Source organism: Epinephelus moara, chromosome 14, assembly GCF_006386435.1.
Source record: "Epinephelus moara isolate mb chromosome 14, YSFRI_EMoa_1.0, whole genome shotgun sequence".
In the NCBI taxonomy this organism is placed as follows: Eukaryota; Metazoa; Chordata; class Actinopteri; order Perciformes; family Serranidae; genus Epinephelus; species Epinephelus moara.
Genome location: NC_065519.1, coordinates 19,428,055 through 19,450,189, shown reverse-complemented (window position 1 = coordinate 19,450,189; position 22,135 = coordinate 19,428,055). Strand labels below are relative to the sequence as shown.

The window sequence follows — 22,135 nt, the reverse complement described above, 5'->3', positions numbered from 1 at the left end:
TCCCCCCTTCAGCCAGAGGATGCACGTCATCAATGTTTTGCATTTATTGGGATTAAACTCCAGAGGGGAGGGTTATCTGATAACCCCTGCATGAATTGCAGCATCATGCCACAAATACTGACACTGGACCGGCTTGCTGAGCTGAAGGTGTGGTGACTTGGAGCTCAGTCAGTTTATTAGGAGGCTACAGTATTAGCCAAGACAGCGAGCAGAATGCAATAGATTTCAAAGTTGACAGAAAAGAAAACTTGGAGACAAATTTACAGACTGCTAGTTTTATAAAATGGTTGGGATGAAATGTAAAGGTGACCCTGAGGGCCTGAACCTCGTGTGTAGTCTTCCAGTCCCCTACACAACCCTGCCAGCTACTGTATATACAACTGTAACAAATCAGCCTTGAGATTTATTTTACCCCGGAGTAATCCAGTCATGTTTCTTTGCGTTTTGCTCCTCCATCTGAAGTCTTTATTGGTGACAGCCACTTTAGATCAGGTGGTTGGTGGTTTGTTGGTTTTGGGGAGATGGGGGAAGCAAAGGAGCTGTCATTTGGTCTAAGGAACACACACCCCAGACCCAGTGCTGCCTGGTCTCTGTAACACCCCTCGCTGCCTCCCCCTAGTAAACAGTCCATTAGCGTAGTGCTCCAAGGTAAACATATTTACTGGCTGGTGACGGCTTGCCAGTGTGGCTCCTCAGGCCCCGTGGCAGAGGGGATTTCATTAGGCAGAGGGCAGGGGGAGAACGGAGGAAATTAATGTGCCATTCAAGATGATTTCTTTGTTTCCCATCAACATGATCACAGACAGGCCGCAGGGAAGAGATGATTTACGCACACAAAGGAAAGAGACAGGGAGAGAGAGGGAGGGTAAGAGGGAGGGAGAGAAAATATCACAAAAGGCTCCCAGTGCGTGAAATGTCTTCCTTTTGGTGAAAATGCTCTTGTCATGATTTTTGTTATGGCTTGAAGTGCTGGAATTGTTTTCAATCAGAAAAGCTTTCTTGTTTGTCATTAAGGATTGGAAATGGAAGTATTTCTGAGCAAAAACACCAACAGGCACAACAATGTAATGCAATTTTTTTTCCACACTATCTACACACAGTAATCCAACCAATACGGTGATGTCCTGCAGCTTCGTTAAGAACCACAATAGCTGTTTTTTTTTTCATGCAGTACAACCTGGAGGATATTTTTCTGTGGCCTGCCTTGTTTATTAATAACTACGGTTCACCAATTAATTATCTGAAAAGTACACACAGCTGATGGCAGAACGCTGGGTATGTTGGAAGATAGTTTGTACTGTTCTATTGTTTGTCCACAGAAGTAAAACTGTTTAAGTCTAAAGTTAACAAAGTTTTCTGGGGTTTTATTTTGTTGATATGAACAAAAATATTGCCATTAAATTAGCACACAAAACAGCAGGAGCAGTATGTTCAACAAAAGTACAAATGAATATATCATGTAAAGGAAAGCAGTGCTTTAATTTAAATTATACATGAAGCTAGATTGAAAATTAGGATTTAACTTAATAGGTCTGATAGCAGCATTTGTGTAATTCAACATTTTTTGGGTTGGAATGAGTAAAACGTAATAGGAGAAGGTTCTGGTCAAAAGTAGGCGGCTTGGACTTTAACAAACACAGAAAGTGACTCAGAAAAACTGGATGCTAGCCTGTCTTCAGTTGGAGAGGAGTATTCTTCCAAATGAGTAAGCTCCACAAAGACTTGAAAACCTGGTATTCTTAGAAAATCAAACACAAAGCACCCCACAGTGCATTACCACTTGTAACAGTTTTGGAAGTTGGTAGGAATATTTTTGTACCCTGACTTTTACTGTACTTTACAGTACTTAGTAAGATTGCTTTTCATAGATTTTTATTACAGATTCTAGAAAGTAAAAGGAAGTATTTTTATAGAACGTATCTGTGTGATCAGACTGAGCTGTGACTGCATCATTGGTAAAAGTCAAGCTCCTTTTGGGTCTCTGGTTTTTGTGGATAGGGTTTAAGTTGACAGCTGGAATTGGAAAGTATCCAGTGTGGTGGCCTCAGCTTTCTTTTTTAAGATATTTTTGGGGGCTTTTTGCCTGTATTTGTTAGGACAGACACAGTGTGAAAGGGGCAGAGAGACAGGGTGGCATGCATGGGTTGGAATCGAATCCATCGCCACTGTAGCAAGGACTCAGCCTCTGTACATGGGGGCTAGTGGGCACCCAGGCTTCTGCTTTTTGCTGATGATGTAGTCCTGTTTGTTTCCTCAGGATGTGACCGCCACTATAAATTGGAGCAGTTTGTTTAAAGAGACCGGGATGAAGATCAGTGCGTCCAGATCTGAGGCCATGGTCTACCTTTGTAAAAATGTGTATTGATGCAGAAAGATGCGCAGAAAGAAAGAGGATGAAAATTAATTAATTTAGTTATCTTCATCATAATCTTGAGCTATTGTCAGAAGAGGACACCCACTTAAAAAGACATCAAAAGCACAACTGATGACATATAATTGCAGGTGAAGTTCCTTTGCAGAGTTTCTTGGCTCACTGTCATGGATGACTTGAGGATCTCAGATATCTGGGATGACCTCAGAGTTGAACCAGTGCCCCTTTTCATTGAAAGGAGCCAGGAGAGGTGGTTCAGGCATCTAATTACTGCAGGATGTCACCAGGACACCTCGTGCTGTTTTAGGCATGTTGGACTATATGCAGCAGACTGTCTCAGAGTGGCCTGGAGAACATGCAGGGGAACTTTGTCCCTTTGCTAGTGTCCACAGAACTGAATATGTAAATGGATGAATGATATATTGGGATTCTCTAGCATTTGTTTTCAGAATCTAGTCGTCTTTTGCTTCAGGAATATTAATATTCAGGAACATGATATTAACTACAGTTTTTTTTATAATCTTAGCTTGAAGTTGAATCAAATTGAATGGTGCAGTAGAAAAACAACCCACACAGAATGTCTTTAATCTAGCACGCAGCAATCAATGGTATTTTATAGATGAAATACACTTGGTCAAGACTTTTTTTTTTTTTTTACTATAATTCATTAACATTCAGCAACATCTTTTTTCTTTTTAGGCAGTGTTTTTTTTTTCCATTATTTATCCTTACCAGTTCTTTTTCTGAGGTGCATATCAAGTACATTTGAGCATATCTCCATCTTGTTTACTCCTCCTTCTTTAATTCAGTAGCTGCCAAGGCCAATGCACTACAAAAGTCCCAAACATATTCATTAGGAGAAATGTGCTTCAGCTTCAGACACAATGACAATTCAAAACCATATTAAAATCCAAAACAAATATCACAACAGAAAAAAAACAACATGCCGCAGAAAGACAAAACAAACAGCAAACGCTGCTAATACAGAAATGATGCAAAGTCAAAAACACAAAAACAAATGAAAACAAAATGCAACAGAAAAACGCTGCATATCCACTCAAATGAACAAGGCCTCCAGGGGGCGCGCCACGTGGAAGAGCTTGATGTTTGACCTGAGAGAGAAACCAGACAAGAGAGTGTGTTTGTTTATGAAATGGGAAGAAAAGTGGAGTAAAGAGGTGACATAAAAAGGTACACATTCTTCCTCCAGTTGACTTTTTGTTTGTTTTTGACTTTGCATAGTTTCTGTATTCGCAGTGTGTTTGCTGTTAATGTGTTTGTTTTGGTTTTCTGCATCACACTTTTCATTTGGAGCTAGGGCTGGGTGATATGGCCTTAAAATAATACCACGATACTTCAGGGTATTGGGATAACGATATTCTTGACGATATGTCAAATTAGTAAAAAAAAAAAAATCTTTTTTAAATATGAGAAAGTAGAATTGCAATAAAGATCATGAATGCTTGACTTGTTTTTTTTCCACCTGGACCTTTTTGCTCTGCCATTTCTCTTCTAATCATCACGCTGTAACCTGTGACAGGCTGTTATGATACCACAACTATCGCACATTCACTTATATGTAGTTTTTTGTCAAGCCGCGAGCGTCACGTAGGTTTACATTAGCACAGGTTTAGGACAAAATCCCTTGTCGACACTGACTCCTGTGTGCATACAGCATGACAGGAGAGGCAGAGACGCTGTGCTGCTGCCAGAGGAGCCGCTGACTGAGTTCCCTCTGAGGGGTAACTCGCTAAAAGAGTCTGAGAAGTCCGGGTCTGTTCATAAAACATTCAGGACGCCACAGTTTATTACTGTTTTTGGGACCACCGCGGAGTCGGTTATAATTTCGCTTTCAGCCATGCTTGTTGTTGCCGTGGTAACAGTTTGACGTCAATATGTCAACAAGCTGAAATATCGCAAGTATCACAAGAAGAATTTTTGATATGACATTTAAAAATATACCTGTATTATCGTGAATAAGATGATATGGCACACCCCTACTTGCAGCACACAAAACTGTTTGTTTTCTATTTAGTATGTCTTTTAGGATTGGCATCATTTCTGAAGCTGCCGTATGTTTCTCCAAATAGAAAAGTTTCGGGATGTTTTAGCACGTTTGCCCTCGTTAGCCATCATACAAAAGAAAGAAGTAAATAAAATGGCATTATGCTTAAATATACTAGATATGGGCCACTGGGAAAGTAATGGTAAGGGTAAACAATTGAACAAAACACAGCTTAAAAAGAAAAAGATGTTGCTTAATGTTATCGTCTCTGAAGCTGCAGTACGTTTCTTCTTATTGAAATGTTTTGAGCCGTCGTAGTGCATTTGCCCCAGTTGACTACTGTACTTTTGTCGTCATAAAGGTGGAGACCTCATATCACCTGTTCTTTAAAAACAGTCGCTGTAAATATTTGAGTGTTCAGCCTATGTATGTTGTAGCTACATCCATGAACTATAGTCCACCATGTTTTACTCACTCTCCTCTCCCTCGCATTCGGTTTCTCTCCTTCCATTCAGGTCATATTCAGGGTTGTATGACACCTGTGAGCGATGTGCTGGGTGACATGAGCTGCATACAAATGACCATAGAAGAAAAACAGGCCCCTTTTTATTTACACACACACACACACACACACACACACACACACACACACACACACACACTCACACACACACGGTGTATTTTCAGGTGCCCATCTCGCTGTGCTAGGAGGCAGTTTTATGTAGTTGGTGACCTTAGACTGTGGAGCAGGTGTTTAGGGTCTGATAACATCATGACAGAGAGTACAGGTGTGACTGCATACAGACAGGAAGGACACACTCACACAAATAGAGGCACGCACAGACACCTATTGTATGCCATATTGGATGGCACGGCTCTTTGTTCAGTGACCAAAAGACGGCAGCGTCACACCGCAGGGGGATTATTCTCACGTTTGGATACAATGTGCATACAGCTGTGAATGAATGAAATCTGTTTAAAAGAAAACTAGCAAAGACATGGATGTGTTCTACCCTGGGCTGCCCACTCAATATAAGCCTTTATACAAACATGCATCTGCTCAAAACAAACAATGCAGACAAAATTAATTAACAGTGATTATTTGCATATTGTGTTTACTTCCTGTGAAGCCCTAACCATTAACATACATGTCACTTTCACACTGACAAATAACCATCTCTGTGTGTTTTACAAGGCGCATTTTTGCAGCTGAATGTGATCAGAAAGCCTCCTTTTCAGCTTTAAAGCAGCAGCATTTGAGCATGTGTGCATCTGTGTGCAGTGGACATGCATATTTAAGAGCCCAAAGGTAAATGTCAGCTTTCACGCCGTCCAGTGGGAGACTTGTCCTCTGCACCATCATGTGGAGAGAAGCAGTACAGCAGTGACTTCATTGACATTCCTCTCATAAAGGCAGTGGCTAACCCGGCCTCAGAAAGTAATCCTTCTTTGCTGAGACGTGGGAAGGAAGAGGACACAGTGTAAAGCTGATCGATTTGATCCCGACCAGGAAATTGTACATATGCTTCTAGAGCTATGAAGTTTGTCCGCTATGCTGCCATCCAATCCCATACTTACACCCCGAGGATGAATACATAAACTGTTTCTGTGTAACATCAAACCGTGAAGAGATGTTTATAAATTCAAACTATAACCTAAAGTGCAGGATTTTTATTTTTTTTTTCAAGAAGTCCTAGCCTGCGGTGTGATGTTTTGTTGATATCCAGCGAGGCCCAAGGTACAGCCTTGATAAGGACTGATATACAGACAGAGAATGTTTTGTCTCTCCAGTTCTCATTGAGCATGACAGAGAGGATTTCAGAGAGACTGCACTGCCAGATGGGAGATTGTTCCTTCATGGGTATTGTCTGCGAAACGCCTCGGAATATGTCAGCTTTATCTGTGTTAAAACATACCAAACATTTTTGCATGCGATACTGTGGTACCGAAGCTATAGCCTCTCCCATCTGTGCCGTTGCAAACTGTATCTCGGTCCTGCAGCATCCAGTACACAAGGCAGAAATAACTCCACTGATCTGAGGAGAAGGCTGCCACTGCCAAATTTGTGATACGTAAATGTGTGAAATATTGTGATATTGAGACATGGTTCCAGATAGATTATGTTGTATCAGTGAGCTGTGTTTTATCCCTCTCCCCGCTGCTCTCTCCTGCTCACTCTCTCCCTCTTTCTCTCCCTCTATCTCATTCACACACACATACACACATTGACACACATAATGCTCTATCATTTCCCTCATCCCGTGCAAGAGGTGTGAAAGGCAAATATATGCTCTCCTTCACTGTGGACATAATACTGAGGTCATGAATGGAATGTTAATGAATGTTTTACCACATACCTCTATCAGCGCACACACACACGGTCACACTCGTGCACCAGGATTTGCCGAGCGAGTACCAACTTAGCCAAAACCATAACAATACACTATTTCAAATATGCATTCCTGCGCGAGCGAGTGGGTGTTTTTTTCAGACCACGGCAGCTTGCTTTGACTTGTATGTTGAGCTGCAAGAATGTGAAAAAGAATGAGAAAACAAAAATTAAAACTGACCAGCAAGTGTAGGTAAAGGGAGGCAAAAAAACAATTCAGCTGTTTCTGAACGCGACCTGTGAACTTGAAATCCGTGTCACATTGGGAACTGCAACAGAGGGAACAAAGGGGACAGAGGGTGTGGGAAGGAGAGGCCGCGGCTCGCAGATCACTAGGCTGTGTTTGAGTATCTTATCGGGGCTGTCGCCAGCTCAACCTGGCTCCATTGACTTTGTGTGGGGATTAGAAAGGCCCACAGCTTCTGATTATTTGGGTGAGTGAGCGGTTCTGTGTAAACAAACATTGTGGCCGGGATTGTTCCAGTCACAACACGGCTGGTTGGCCCCTGACAAACCTCACATACACACACACACAAACGTGTACACACACTATGGTGCATCACCCCTCTCCTGAGGCCTGTTCTACGAAGTCAGTTCAACTTACCCAGGATATCTTTTCGTTATCTGGTTTGACTAACCCTAATATTGGCTGTCCGGATAACTAGTACAGTCACTCTGGGTTTTCCTATCGAGCCAGGAGTGTGTTTAAGTGAGGCGGGGCTGTTAATCGTGAGCGACATCATCAGAACTGTGAATGAAGTAGACTACTTCATATCATATCAGATTAAACTGTACCGAAAGTGTCTGCGTCTACAGACAGTAAAATGTCAGTGGCGTGGAACGGAAAGAATGCAGAGTGCAGAAACATTGAAAACACTATCCAAAAATTAATCGTCGGCCAAGACTGAAATTACGTGCAGGTGTCACTAGGCTATATGTGACATTAGTATAGATAATTATTTGCTATTTAGTTGGATGAAGACGAAACTACTTTGAATATGTCACATAAAATACTTCAAACTAACACCAGACTGTTTCTGCTATCGAAGTTAAGGGTGAAAAAATAGCCTAGTTAATGACGATGAGGTCTATCTGACCCAAATGTTGCATTTATGATAACCGGAGGAAATTATTGTAATAAAAAATCATCTTTTCCCCCCCTAGGTCTTATCACACAGGTGTCTCGTGTCATTCTGAGCTGCAGTGATGGAAACAGAGTGTAAAAATAGCAACACTGTCATTGCAAACTAAAATTAACTTTACATAAGTTAAAATTGTGCTAAAATCATGTGTTTAGTGTGTAAACAATCTCTCAACTTGTTAGAAGCTCTGTTTTAAAACCAAAGGAAATAGCACCCTAGAACAATGAAATGATTCGACTGACCTATAACAACATATAGGCTACACTTTTTTACCTGAGACTCCAGACTTTCATCCATGGATTCTTTTTTCTTCAGTGATCTGAGTGGTCAGAGGTCAGGGTAGTGGCAGATTGTGATCTGACACTCTTATGCTGTTCAGCATAAGTTACCACGGTGATTTATCCCAGTAAAAAGAGAACCAGCTTTGTAGTACTGAAAACCCAGAGTTACCTGGCTAACTCCAAATCCTGCTTTGTAGTACAGGCCTCTGGTATGTCCTGATGAGCTGAGTTTAGGATTTAGCTGCATGTAGGGGTGAGGATTGCAAATTGCAGCCAGTTGAAACTTCTCCTGTGTGACAAGTGTAAACTCTCAGGGTTTCTTCAGTGTTGAGGTTTTTAACGGGAGCTGAATTATCCGCAGAGGTCTTTTCCTCTCCAAAATAAATGAACCAGGTGATTAAAACTGGTAAAAACACTGAATCAAGCAGTTCCATTGTCTCTCCGACGCTGTTCAGTACATTGCAGACGAGCAAGCCTGGCACCTGCTAATGTGTGCTCACTCTTTTCTCTGATAACTTAAGATCCAGATGTTCAGGAAGTGTTTTATCAGGAGCCGCATTATCCACAAAGGTCTCTTCCTCTTCAAAACAAAAGGACCTGGTGATTCAAACCGGTAAAAACACTGAATAAAGCAGTTTCATGTTAAAAATCGTGTTTTTCTAAGACTGGTCAGCATGTTGCAGAAAGGTCGCTAGCCCAGCACCTGCTAATGTGTGCTCATTTATTTTCTCTGCTACCCGGTGACTCAAACAGGTAAAAACACTGAATAAAGCAGTTTCATTTTAAAAATTAGTGTTTGACCAACACTGTTCAGCTAACTATGGTGGCTGCTGTGAAAGCACGAATGGCCCTACGATAGGGGCCAGTGTTTGGTTTGTCTGTTCTAGGCTACTGTAGAAACATGGCGCTGTAGTGTGGCAATCTCTGTAGATGAAGCCCGCCTCCTATAGGTAGATATAAACGGCTCATTCTAAGGTGACAAAAACACGTTTCTTATTTTCAGGTGATTATACACTTAAGAAAACATTAATTTAATTATATTACATTTCTGCCCATATACCCCCCTGAATCCTACACACTGGACCTTTAAGATTGTATTTTGACTATGAGTGGATGTGTTGTTCCTTTTCAAAGTGAAACATGCTGAAAGATGGCCAACCAGACTGAAGCTACTGTAACCAAAAACTGTTGGCATCTGTACACTTGTTAAAGCCAGGAGGAGTCAAGCCGAAGCATATTGGGGGTGAAGGGAGTCTCGCAACTATAAGGGAAAAAAAGAGGATTATTTTATCAACAGCACAATAACATTATGCCAAGCAGATGGGAAACGGTGCAAAAAGAAAAACTTTGATAAACGTGTATTTATAGACACAAATCCTCAGTGAGACTCCTGTTTTATTTTTACCGCAACCTTTCACTGTGCATGTTTTTTTTTTTTTTTTTTTTTTAAAAAGGTAAAAAGTGAGAAGCACCCGTGAAGGGGCTGTGAAGTCGTCTGCATCTCCAAGATATCCATTCCAGATGCTGGCTAGACTTGGTGGAGCCGGGGCCCGCCGTACTGGGGGCTGGATTTAGTTGTCTTTTCCTCCAGGTGTGATGCCTCATGCTGATTCCCCCACATGTTCCATGGGTCTTATCCAAACACGCCGGGGCCGGTGACAGCGCCGGTAGGCCTGCCCTCCCTCCTGCCCTCCCTCCTGCCCGCCTTCCTCTCCCTGTGCCTCCCCTGGTGGCCTACCCACCCACACTGCAACAGCGGCAACCAACCAGTCCTCCTTCGCCTTACCTGTCAGCAGAGTGGCTCCCCTGAACCTCCTTCCTTTACTCTTTATTTCACGCCCTCCCCCAGTCCTTCAGACTTCTGTCTCCTTCTGCGTTCGTACCCCTTTGACAAGGGGTTATGTTCACACTGCCGCTCCGCAGGCTCTGCTGCAGGTTGGGACAGGCCGGTTGTTGCTCTAGTAACTCAATCGTGCTCGACGGTGATGTAGGACGTATTAAATTTGTCATATTTCAAGCCTGGTCAGTTTTAGGACGATACACCATCAGGGAGTGTTAGAGGGTTAAAAAAAGCAAAGTGGAATGGAAAAAGAAAACAGAAGCTCTGCTGTTTTGTGTATTTGTTCCCCAGCTGAATGTTCGGCGTCTGTTTCCATCAAAAGTGTGGGTGAACAGAAATCACTTTTTGATCCTCACAGTAAAGCAAGCTAGCTAAAAGTCTTTCTTTTTACAGTTTTAATGCACGTAACACCATGACTCAACTCTTCCGTGACAAAACTAATGTCTCCCTTTTAATGTACATGAATTCCTCCTACTCTTAAAGTTTTTTTTTCCAGGGCAGGAACAGAAAGATGCAGAGGGGGCAAACATTATTAGCTAGCCCACACAAAATATGTTGTCTCATGGCTTGAGTTGGACGCCATCCAGATTTGGCATAAAACTGAGGCTAACATATTTATGGGAACAAGAAACATGTTGGCCTTCGTTTCTTTGACGGAGATTTGTCTTGGTTTGTTGGTATTAATACAAATACTGAGCTGATTAATTGTTCCTTTCCCACTTGAAGTTTTTATCACTGAAAATGTTTTAGAACTGATTCATTACAAGTCAATTATGGAGTTACAAAATTAATTAGAAGGCAAGCATACATGGTGTTATTTTGAATGATGAAGGCAGCAGATTAAAATGAATCTTTTTTCCACAGAAGCTCTGAAATGAAATGAAATGAAATAGTTCTGTTTTCTAAATCCATTAATCTATTGAGCTCCCTCCAAGGCTCTATAGTATTAAGAAACCACTTTCTTTCAGTCACATCATACACACACGGGTTCAGCTAGTGTGTGTTTGTGTGTACATGCATGTGTGAGCAGTCTTGTGTTGTCATAACTTTGCTGAGATACTTTGAAACTCCCCATGAGCCAAAGCAATGTAAATGATTTCCTGATGTTTAAACCATCATTGCTGTGATTAGACTCGCAGGATCAAGATTTCAGCTTATAAACTGCCTGGATCGTCCCCAGAGCTCATTACAAAACACACATACGATGGTAACACTTTTTTTGCGAGTGATAGAAAGCAACTGTGATGCGGTTTTATTGTTTTTACAGTGTAAGCACAACAGTGTTGCCCTCAGACTGGATGACGGCGGACGAAGCACGTCAAATCCATGACGGGGCTAATGTAAATAACAAGGTCATCTGTATCTTATCAAGTCTTGTCCAACAACTCATAATACTGTAATTTCCCATTGGGGGTGATTAATATGTTGTGTCAAACTGAATCAAATGTTTGGCAACTTTCACTTAATATGATCAGTCCAACAAATGTCAGGAAGCTGTGGTTTGGTTTGGAAGCTGCAGTTCAGCTTGAACTCTTCATCACTGTCCTACTCCTCCTCCTTCTTGTTAGCTTGAAGATGCGTTGTTGTAACATCAGTATCTTTATTAATTAACATCAATAAACAGAGAAATGCACATACACACATCCAGTATGTGCACATATGCATCCACAGACACGTAAAAGACTAAGGGCCTGTCCCAATACCCACACTTCCCCTAGAAATACCCACTTGCACTTGGTTGTGCGCGTTCACGTTTAGGCTAGTGGTGTCCCAAAACAGAATTGAGGTAGTGGAAGTGGTTTCCAACATTTAAAACCCGCCCTAGATTCCAAAGGAGCCCCGACCCACACTTTCAACGAAGTGGAAGTTGAAATTTCCCAGAACACCTTGCGAAGTCAGCAACTTTGGCAAGTTTTGGAAAACAGTTTGTTACCGTACGATCGGAATGTAGGCTATACAAACAACAGATGGTTGGACTAGCATAAACTCATCAGCAACTGGGTTGAACACAGCGTCAAAATATTTGAACAAATCGACTTACCCGAACAAAATCGATCAGAAGAATAAACATAGCACATGCCACAACACAAGCGCTGGAGCCGGCATTTTCATTGCGTCGCTACTACGCGTGACGTATGCCTGCACGTCGGCCACGCCGATGTGCATGAAGTGTTGTCACATTTCTTAGGGAATGATCTCGACCCTAATATTCCTCACTTCCCTCATCAAGGGTTATCTCGCAAACGAGGGCACTCGATACCAAGTGGAAGATTTAAGGCATAGAAATGGGACTGGGCATTAATCCACCCCACCCCCCACCTTAAAAGTGTGAATGGAAAATAAATGAATAGAAATGGGACGGAAAAAAAATAAAATAAAGTGAAATTAAATGAAATCAAATTAAATTAAATTAAATTGAATAGAATTAACTTAAATTAAATTAAATTGAATTGAATGGAATTGAATCAAATTAATAAAAAAAATAAAATATATATATATCTAAATGAATGGGGGAAGAAAATAAGTAAATAAAAAAAATGAAAATAAGAGGGAAGATCACAAATGACAGGTTGAGGATTGTGTTAGTGCGATACAATACACTTCAGTTTAAGTACACGTTATATTAATATAAAACTTTGAGCAACTTCGACAGATTTGGACATTTCATAGGGTCACTTACAGTATATTCCCAGGTACTTCCAACATGTGGGTTAAGTCTGTCCTCTCTAGATGGCATATGCAGGGACCCCAGATGTTGTGACAGAGATTGCAGGGTAATAATATTTAAAATAAGACACGTTTGAATGAAATCTGATTAACTGGAGGAAAAGGCTGATTGAAAATTACATGGACTGATTATGTTTCGTGTAAGTCCCCTTTTAAACATATTTCACCGTGCCGAAAATTCCAATCTATCTGAAGTTGGCAGTCAAATTCTCAGCAAAGCAAAGTTATGCTTCCATTTGGGGGTTTTACTCATCAATGGGAACCAATGATTCCCCGCTGTCAGTTCCAGGTGAGGCACCGCTAGCAGTGGCTCAGGACCCCCCGAGCCACCTTGTCTCGTGACATCATTGCCAGTCATCCATTTTGTCTCCTCTGCTCCAGCTGGAGCTGGATGCTGGACCTCGGTGAGGCCCCAGTGCTGGTATTAATTTCTTGGGCCTGTTGGCGTCTGTCCCCTGGCAGCCCAGCGCCAGCTCCAGCCCCAGTCTCAGCCTCAGCCCCGGCTCTGGTTCCATCTCCATGTAGGAGTGTTACTGGAAAGCTGGCCAGTGGGATCTGGCTCTGATAATCATTTCAGGCTAGACCTGCCAGCATCTGTAGCAAAGCTTGCAGGAGATGGGCTATTAGTATTCAGAGAGGACTGACGTGAAGAAGAAAAAGATCTGTAATAAAAAAAAGAACACACGTCCTGGAATCATACATCATCTTCACAAAATTTCGAAAAAAACAACAACTTTTTTTTGCGGGCCATTTTTCTACAATATGGCTTTATAGCTTAATACCGATATGGTCATGCCTTTGTGGAATTTCAGTGCGGTTTCCAAGATTTTGAACAATTTATATTTGTAAAGGGCTGTTTCCAATTGCAAACAGAAGGACTAGCTGAATAATGAAGTGGAACCTTTTAGGATTTCTACAGGAGATAAGGCACTAAAGTTCACAAGTCGTTTCATGTTTAATGCATTCACCACTCGAGCACTGTAAACTTATACACTGAAGAACACTTTGGGATAAATAAAAACACATTTGATGACCCATACGCAGTGTTCAGATGTTGGAAAGAAGCCTATGCGCTGCAGCCACTTTGGATTATGTTACCATAAGACATGGATTCCAGGCAGAACTCTGTGTGGAGGTTTATTCCTTTCAAACAAGCCAAGCTAATGAAAAACAAACTTGAGCATTTGCGTCTCTATGTGGTCAGCAACCTTCAGTTTTTCATTTTTTACTTAAGGGAACATTTTTCTAGTCGCTGTTCTTTTCATGGAGCAGTTTAAGGTTCGTCTCTGTGTCACAATCTCCACTGCTACTGACAAAAGGCATGTCCTACCTCTCAAACTTTGTCTTTCAACTGTATCTACATCTGCTATTGATTGGTACGTGTGTGTTTGTGATTACAAGTGTCCATTACTTGTGATTGTGGTGTCTGTGCGAGTGGAGGTGGTCAAAAAATTCCCACTGGATCTGGTACAGGCGGTCCCAGGATTCCAGTGGCTTCATGGGATGCCGCACAGTTTGGTAGGCTATTAGTGAATGTTTAACGTTGAGTCAACATGAGGGAATACTGTACCTTCCCTCTCTTTATGAGACCATGAGAATGATTAAACCTCATCTCAGACAATCATTATAACTAGGCGTACTTGGACTGGAAAATCTTTTTTTTTTTCTTCTTTTCAAATGAACATTTCATGGGTGGCTGATTTACACTATTTTCTCAGCTAAATGTATTGGCTCTCATCTAAACATCGACGTCCACTGGGTTTTTGGTTTTTGGAGAGATCAGCAATACCTTTAACCCCTACAAGGTTTTTATTCTGAAGAGCAGGGGGCGAATACAACGTGGAAAATTGATTCTGACAGCTTGGGGATCACACAAGAATAGTAGGAGCCAATCCCATTCAATGTTGGTATATAACATTAAAACTCACTGGCAGTGGTGTGGCATCATTGCATGCTTCACATATAAACCAAACATCACATTCATTTTCTTTACGCCTCCGCGCTTGCAATGGCTGTGACCGGAAGCAGTATGTTTTCAGGTTGTCCATCCATCCGTCCCATTCTTGTTAACAGACTAGCTTAAAAATGCCTGGAGGCAATTTCTTCAAATTTGGCACAAATATCCACTTGAACTCAAGGATGGACTGATTAGAATTTGGTGGTCAAAGGTCAAGGTCACTGTAACCTTGTCTGTCTCATCATGAATGCTATATCTAAAGGACACCTTGAGGAGATTTCGTCTAATTTGGCACAAATGTCCACTTGGACTCAAAGATAAACTGATTGCAATTTGGTGGTCAAAGATCAAATGTCAAGGTCACTGTAACCTTGTCTGTCTCATTCTCATGAATGTGATATATAAAGAACACCTTGAGGGAATTTCATCAAATTTGGCACAAACATCCACTTGATCTGAAGGATGAACTGATTAGAATTTGGTGTTGAAAGGTCAAAGGTCACTGTAACCTCACATTTGTCTAATTCTCGTGAATGTGATATCTCAAGAGGGCTTGAAGAGATTCCAGACAAACATCCACTTGAACTTGTCAAAGGTCAAGGTTACTTTGACCTCATCTGTCGCATTCTTATTAATGCAGTATCTAAATAACACCTTGAGGGAATTTCCTCAAATTTGGCACAAACATCAACTTGTACTCAATGATGAACTGATAAGAATTTGGTGGTGAAAGGTCAAGGTCGCTGTAACCTCATGTTTATCTAATTTTGGTGAATGTGATATCTCGAGAAGGCCTTGAGGAAATTTTGTCTAATTTGGCACAAACATCCACTTGGACTTAACGAACGGATTCAAATTTAGTGGTGATCACTGTAACATCACGTTTGTCTGATTCTCGTAAATGCAATATCTAAAGAATGTCTTGAGAGAATTTCTTTAAATTTGGCATATACTGTATATCCATTTGAACTCAAGGATGAACCGATTAGAATTTGGATGTCAAAGGTCATGGTTACTGTGACCTCGTTTGTCATCTCATGAATGTAATACCTAAAGAACACCTTGAGGGCGTTTCCTCAAATTTGGCACAAACATCCACGTGGACTCAACGATGAACCAATTAGAATTTGGTGGTGAAAGGTCAAGGTCACTGTGACTTCATCCGTCGCATTCTCATGAATGTGATACCTAAAGAACAAATTGAGGTAATTTCCTTAAATTTGGCACATACATCCATTTGAACTCAAGGATAAACTGATTAGAATTTGGTGGTCAAAGGTCAAGGTGAGCCTGTCTGTCTCATTCTCATGAAAGTGATATCAATAGGACACCTTAAGGGAATTGCCTCAAATTTGGCTCAAGCATCCGCTTGGACTTAACAATTAACTGATTAGAATTTGGAGGTGACAGGTCAAAGGTCACGGTTGTCTAATTCTCATAAATGCGATATCTCAAGAAGGCCTTGAGGAAAATTCGTCTAATTTGGCACAAACATCCATCAGTCCACTTGGACTCAAGGATGAACTGATTGGATTTTGGTAGTCACAGTTTAAAGGTCACTGTGACCTTACAAAACATGTTTTTGGCCATAACTCAAAAATTCATATGCTAATCATGACAAAATTTCATGTAAGTATCAGATAGAATAAATTGATGAAGTGATGACTTTTTATATCCAAATGTCGAAGGTCAGCTTCACTCTGACATCATAATGTTCTGCAAAAACACTTTTCAGGCCATTATTAAACACCATATCTCAGGAACAGAAGGGGAGACATTTGGTCGGATACAGAGTTTGTGACACTGATCTTGGGTGTCCACCTTGAGACTGTGCTGACTGTGTAGATCTTCTGTGCTCTGTGGTTGAATGTGTGTGGAGCCTCCATGTTTTAGAATACAAAACTTCTTTGCAGCAACATCCATATGCAAAGCACTATCAGCTGTCATAGCCACATATGACTCTGCACAGACATGGATGTGAACTGTGCCTGCAGCTCGACTGAATCGCGTAGGCATACAACTGTGAGGCGGTAATTCTATTTCTTTTTATTGAAGCTATCTGTGCGTGAACACTTCACCACATGACTTACTGACCTCCACCATGATGCCCATGAATCTCCTCCTTCCTGGACTAAGAGCTCCTGAGAGGTTTCTCCAACAAGCTGTTGTCCCTTCTGTAAACACAAGTACTGTAGAATACACTCTGTGTGTGTGTGTGTGTGTGTGTGTGTGTGTGTGTGTGTGTGTGTGTGTGTGTGTGTGTGCGGATGGGGTTATTCAAAAGCTGTTCCACTTGCATGGCAACGCCTCATTACCCATACTGCCTCCTTCTTTGCCCCGAAGTGGGGTGCGGCTCCCCTCGCTGGGCCCAGTCGTCAAGGTGACCCAACATGCCCCAGGATGGCAGGCAGGCAGGCAGACAGGCTGGGAGAGAGGGGGCTGTTCGCTCTCTCTTTATTGTACTGGGGCCACCGTATGCTAGCTAGTGCACTAGGCCCTGGGTAGTTCCAGACTGCCGCATGCGTCCCGGTGAGCAAGCAGCTGATCTCATTTTTCAACACACAGCTGCCCCAACATCAGGCCCAGGTGAAGGTGACCTCCCTTGCCTGTTGGAGAGCCTCTTAAAGTGGTGGGTGCCGTCAATGCTGTGCCAAAATACCTTAACTTCTGGTGATGTAATGTGTTGTTGTTTTGATTGTAGGTCAGTTTATTAAGTGCAGAGGTATTAAGATCGTCATTTAAGTGTTGCGTTGACAGTATGCAAGTTTCATATAGACACAAATATGACGGTTATTGTTGCAGGATGTACACTGTCTCTTCTCTGCAACAACCGGCACATCAGAAAACACAAACAAGCCTGTAACTGTATATCTCATCCTTTTATCTCTTCAGACATCCATCTCTATCCATTGTTCCTTCTCACTCCATCCATCCATCCATCCATCTATTCATTCCTTCCTTCCTCTCATTTGTCTTTCTCCCTCCCTTCCTGTCTCTTCCTGTCACCCCACTCCCTCCCCCCCTCTAACACAGGACAGATTGGGAAGCCGTGATGGCGGCACAGAAGTTGAGGGAGAAGCTATTTATCCCAGACGGATCAGGAGGTGTGTGACGGAGGTGTGGACGGTTGCTGCAGGTCAGTGACGTTGGCAGGCGCCAGGCAGGCCGGCCCACATGGCTCGGGGACTGTGGGACTACAGACAGATGGCACCTGGTGGGTGACAAACAATTAACAAACCAACAAGAATAGCTGGATCGGCAGTATACCCACAAGCACAGGAGATAGCAAGAGAGCGGGTGCATCTGTGCTCAGAACATTTTCACTCTTTACTTTTCCTCTTCCCCGAGTCTTGTTTTGTATAACAGTTGCAATTTACCCATGTGTCTTTTTCACAAAAACACTCTTGTTGTCGTGTCGCTATAGAACAGTCTAAATAAAGCGGTGTTGAACATATGCGGCCAGCATATGTTTCTGTTTATTTCAGTGCAGTTTTGAGAGAAGCAGTGGGTAATTTAAATGTATAATACAATGAAACAACATATTTGATATCTACTTAAATGTTGAGCAAAAGTTATAAACAATCATATAAAGTTGCATGCAGGAAAAGCATTAACTGTTGTGCTGTATGTGTGTGTGTGTGTGCATGTTTTGTTTGAAAAAACTCATGCTGGAAATTGATTCAGTGCGTTTGTTCGAAAGTGAGCATGGTGGCCGATGGTATTTCACCGCCTAACTACATCCAAATGTCATCGTGATAGGGTGTTTCTGCACTCCACTCCCACTTACTGTACAGTGAAGATGTCCTCTGTTGGTCATAAACAAGAAAATCTGCAATTTTGCAAGGAGTATCTCTTTCAAGAGTGGGGAGAGAAGGATTATTATCCATACCTAACTGTGTGTAAGTAAACGGCTGTCATCTGGTAGAATTATTGGTTTGGACTGGCATTGGTCCTAGTGTGTGTGTGTGTGTGTGTGTGTGTGTGTGTGTGTGTGTGTGTGAACACATCTGGAGTCTAGACTCTGTGGCTCTGTGGGCAGGATCCTATCTACGAGCAGCATCGGGTCCGGAGACCGGCCATGTTGACATAGGTGGCACACACATACCGGCATCTGTTTCAACAGTCAGTACTCTCACCAAATACCCCCCTTTCACACACACACACACACACACACACACACACACACACACTGCCGGACACTTTTATCCTCCACTGAGGGATGGATGAGAGGAGGAGGGAGTGCAGAGGGGAGACAAAGTGAAGGTAGAGAGGGGGAGGCAGGGCCTTCTGAACCCTCAGAGGTCCCTGGTAACGAAAAGCAAATGCAGCTTCTCAGAATTAGCGCTGTAAATCCTCCGATCCCCCTTTTTCATTGCTGCGTCAGGATATGAAGACATGGAGGGGAAGACAATGTGTGTGTTTTTGTCGTCTCCCACTGTGCTAGTTGTGTGTGTAGTTTTGTACATAGGAATGCGTGTATATGGGTAACAGACAACATGTAATGAATTTCCTCTTCAGGAGTTATGGTTACTCATAAAAAATGGCCCAACAGTAGTCTTGGGGCGAAGTCTCTCTCCCGCTTTCTGTGTGTGTGTGTGTGTGTGTGCGTGCGTGTTCAAAAGAGAGAGAGAGACTGCCAGTGGGCTGCATTGCAGGGTGTATGCTGAAGGAGCCTTTAGCGCTTCCAGATCAGGGAGTTTTATTAGCCCATATCAGAGTACTGCCACTTTTGATTTACGTCTATGTGATGTCAAAACACACACACACACACACACACACACAAATGAATGCACGCTCATTCATATACACTGTTTAATGCACACACTTACACTAATATTATACAAGAGTAGGACAGAAACACTGCATTGAATCAGTATAAGAACAACACTGGAAGACGGATGGACTGATGCAAAAGAGTATAAGATGTACACGACAAGCCTAAGTGATGGAGAGCCAGTCAAACTGATCACTGCAATACTCCGTAGCCAGTTTACATAATGGCTTGACGTATTAATGGGATAAACACAACGATAAATCTTGGGCAGAGACTGACATGCAAAGAATGCCGGAGCAATAGGCTTTTCACAGTAGGAAAATAAACACTGATAAGACTGTGGGAATAATCATGAGGAGGTATGACACTGTGTGCGTGTGGTTGTGCTCACACGTGCACACGCAGAATAAATACGGAGAGGCAACAGCAGCACCTACAGTGCAGCAGCTTAGATTTCATTTAATACAAACTACTCAGGAGAGGATGGAGAACAGTACGTATTAAATATATGCGTGTATTTCAGCGGCGGCAGCAATAGAAGTGTCCATTTTCATGCTAACTCCCTCTATTCTTAAACCATCCAACAAATGGAATGTCTATTGGCAAACTGAGTCGGTACAAGCATTAAATCAATGAAAATGAATGAGCCTCTGGAAAGTGGAAAAAAAAATCAATTTTCATATACAGTGACCACGGCTGAATGTGCTCAGCTCCACTGTTTATGCCTAGTCAAAACGTCGCCGAAAACAAAGGGCCTCTCCTCAATGCACATAGCAAATAGAGATCCACTAATAGAATCTGGGAGATAAATTTTCCTGTCACCTTCTCTACCTCCAAAGAGCCTCTTGGTCGATAAGGGAGAAAGATTGGGTTGAAAATTGATTTTCCAGAATAATTGCTATTCTCTTCGTCGGGGGGGACTCAAGTGTCTTCGAGGCTTTTTCCTATTACAGCTGCTGGCTCTCCAATTTACCTGCCCTGTGAAAATACATGAAAGGGCACAGCCTTTGGCCTCTGCAATCATCAAAGTTGTGAGGCTTCCAGCAGATGAGATTTATGGTGAGTTCAGTGTGATTGGCCGGCGGTATTCCGTAGATTGATAACGTTTGACCTTTGCGACACGAAACCTGAAACATAAATGACACGTAAAGTTTTTATTGTCCCGTAGAAACCATGCTGAACGTATTTGTTTTGCAGGTTGGGGTTGTGCGGTGTTGTGCAGTGCCATGCAGGCTTAATGGACTCTTTACTCTTTGGGAATGGGACGGCCTTGACTTCTTGTATTAATGTGCAGTGGTGCCCCCAGATATTTTTCATAGGGGTGGTCAGATGGGGCCACTGAAAATCTTGGGGTGGCACACAGAAACCAAAAGCTGTAACTTAATTTCAGGAATTTTAATATGCTGTTTTAGTATATAGGGTTCAGGAATTGCATACGTTGCCTACATCTGTGTTTCTTATTTTACAGTTAGTGTTACTTATTATCTAATGTGCATAGATTAATACTGGTTAAAGTTTGAGAAGTTAAAATTTTGAGTTCCACAACAACCCTGGTTTAATTTGTTATGTATCTACGCGTCAGGCAATTCAGTGTTCTTCAAATAGGCTGATTGTCCTTTCCATAAAAGGCAAATATAGTGCTTTAATTTGAAGGGGTACTTTGATTGTAAGGAATGGACCTGCACTTGTATAGCACCTTTCTAGTCATCCGACCACTCAAAGCGCTTTTTACACTCCGAGTCACATTCACCAATTCACACACGCATTCATACACTGGTGGCCGAGGCTACCATACAAGGTGCTACCTTGAGTGTTTTTTTCTAATACACTCACACACCGATGGAACAGCCATTGGGAGCAATTTGGGGTTCAGTATCTTGCTCAAGGATACCACAACATGCAGACTGGATGAGCTGGGGATCAAGCCACTGATCTTCTGATTAGTGGATGACCTGCTCTACCTATGGAGCCACAGATGCCCCATTTACTGGAGACAAGCCTTCACAAGTTTAGGGGAGACTCGTGAGTACCCAAAGAACCCATTTTGATTCAAATATCTTGAGGTAAGAGTTCAAGGGACCCCTTAGAAAATGGCTATGCCAGTTGTTCGCTCACCAAAGTGTAGCCTAAATTCGAAGCGTTAGGGAGCGATCACACCGAGATGAAACGCTAGAAACACGACGCCAGTAAAACCATTGTTTTCCTATGATACGGCGTGTCTGACCGGCGTTCAAGTGTCTTTTTAGACGCGCGTTTTTGTAGACGCTTCTTTTTAGACACGCGTAGACGCTGAAAAGTTAAAATATTTTCAGCTTTTTTGAGTGTCAGACGCCCTTAGCTAGCGTCCATTGAATAAGCGTTTCAAGCATCTTTGAAGTGTCCGCGTCTCTAGCGTCTCATTTCTGTGTGATCACCCCCTTATGTAGCCCCCTCATGTACTAATTGATGCCTTAGTTTGTCTAGTCGCACAAGATACCACTACCTTCGCACTAGCTTGGTGATGGCCACCCCTGGTGCCCCCCTTAGGGGCGCCACTGTTAATATGTCAGATACTGACACAAACTCACTCCTGTTCCGACAAAACCCCGTCACTGTGCTGCATGTGTCATCACCACTTTGATGTCCCACACTCCTCAGAGCACCAGCAAA

General features: G+C 42.3%; 1 long non-coding RNA gene across 1 annotated transcript in view; it reads left to right on the top strand.

The window, feature by feature from the left end:
- Positions 1-22,135, top strand: part of LOC126401534 (uncharacterized) — a 221,419-nt gene that overhangs the window by 126,971 nt on the left and 72,313 nt on the right. Inside the window, exon 5 of the long non-coding RNA XR_007571086.1 lies at positions 17,746-17,926. This is a non-coding gene — a long non-coding RNA (uncharacterized LOC126401534). The remainder of the gene's footprint in view (positions 1-17,745; positions 17,927-22,135) is intronic.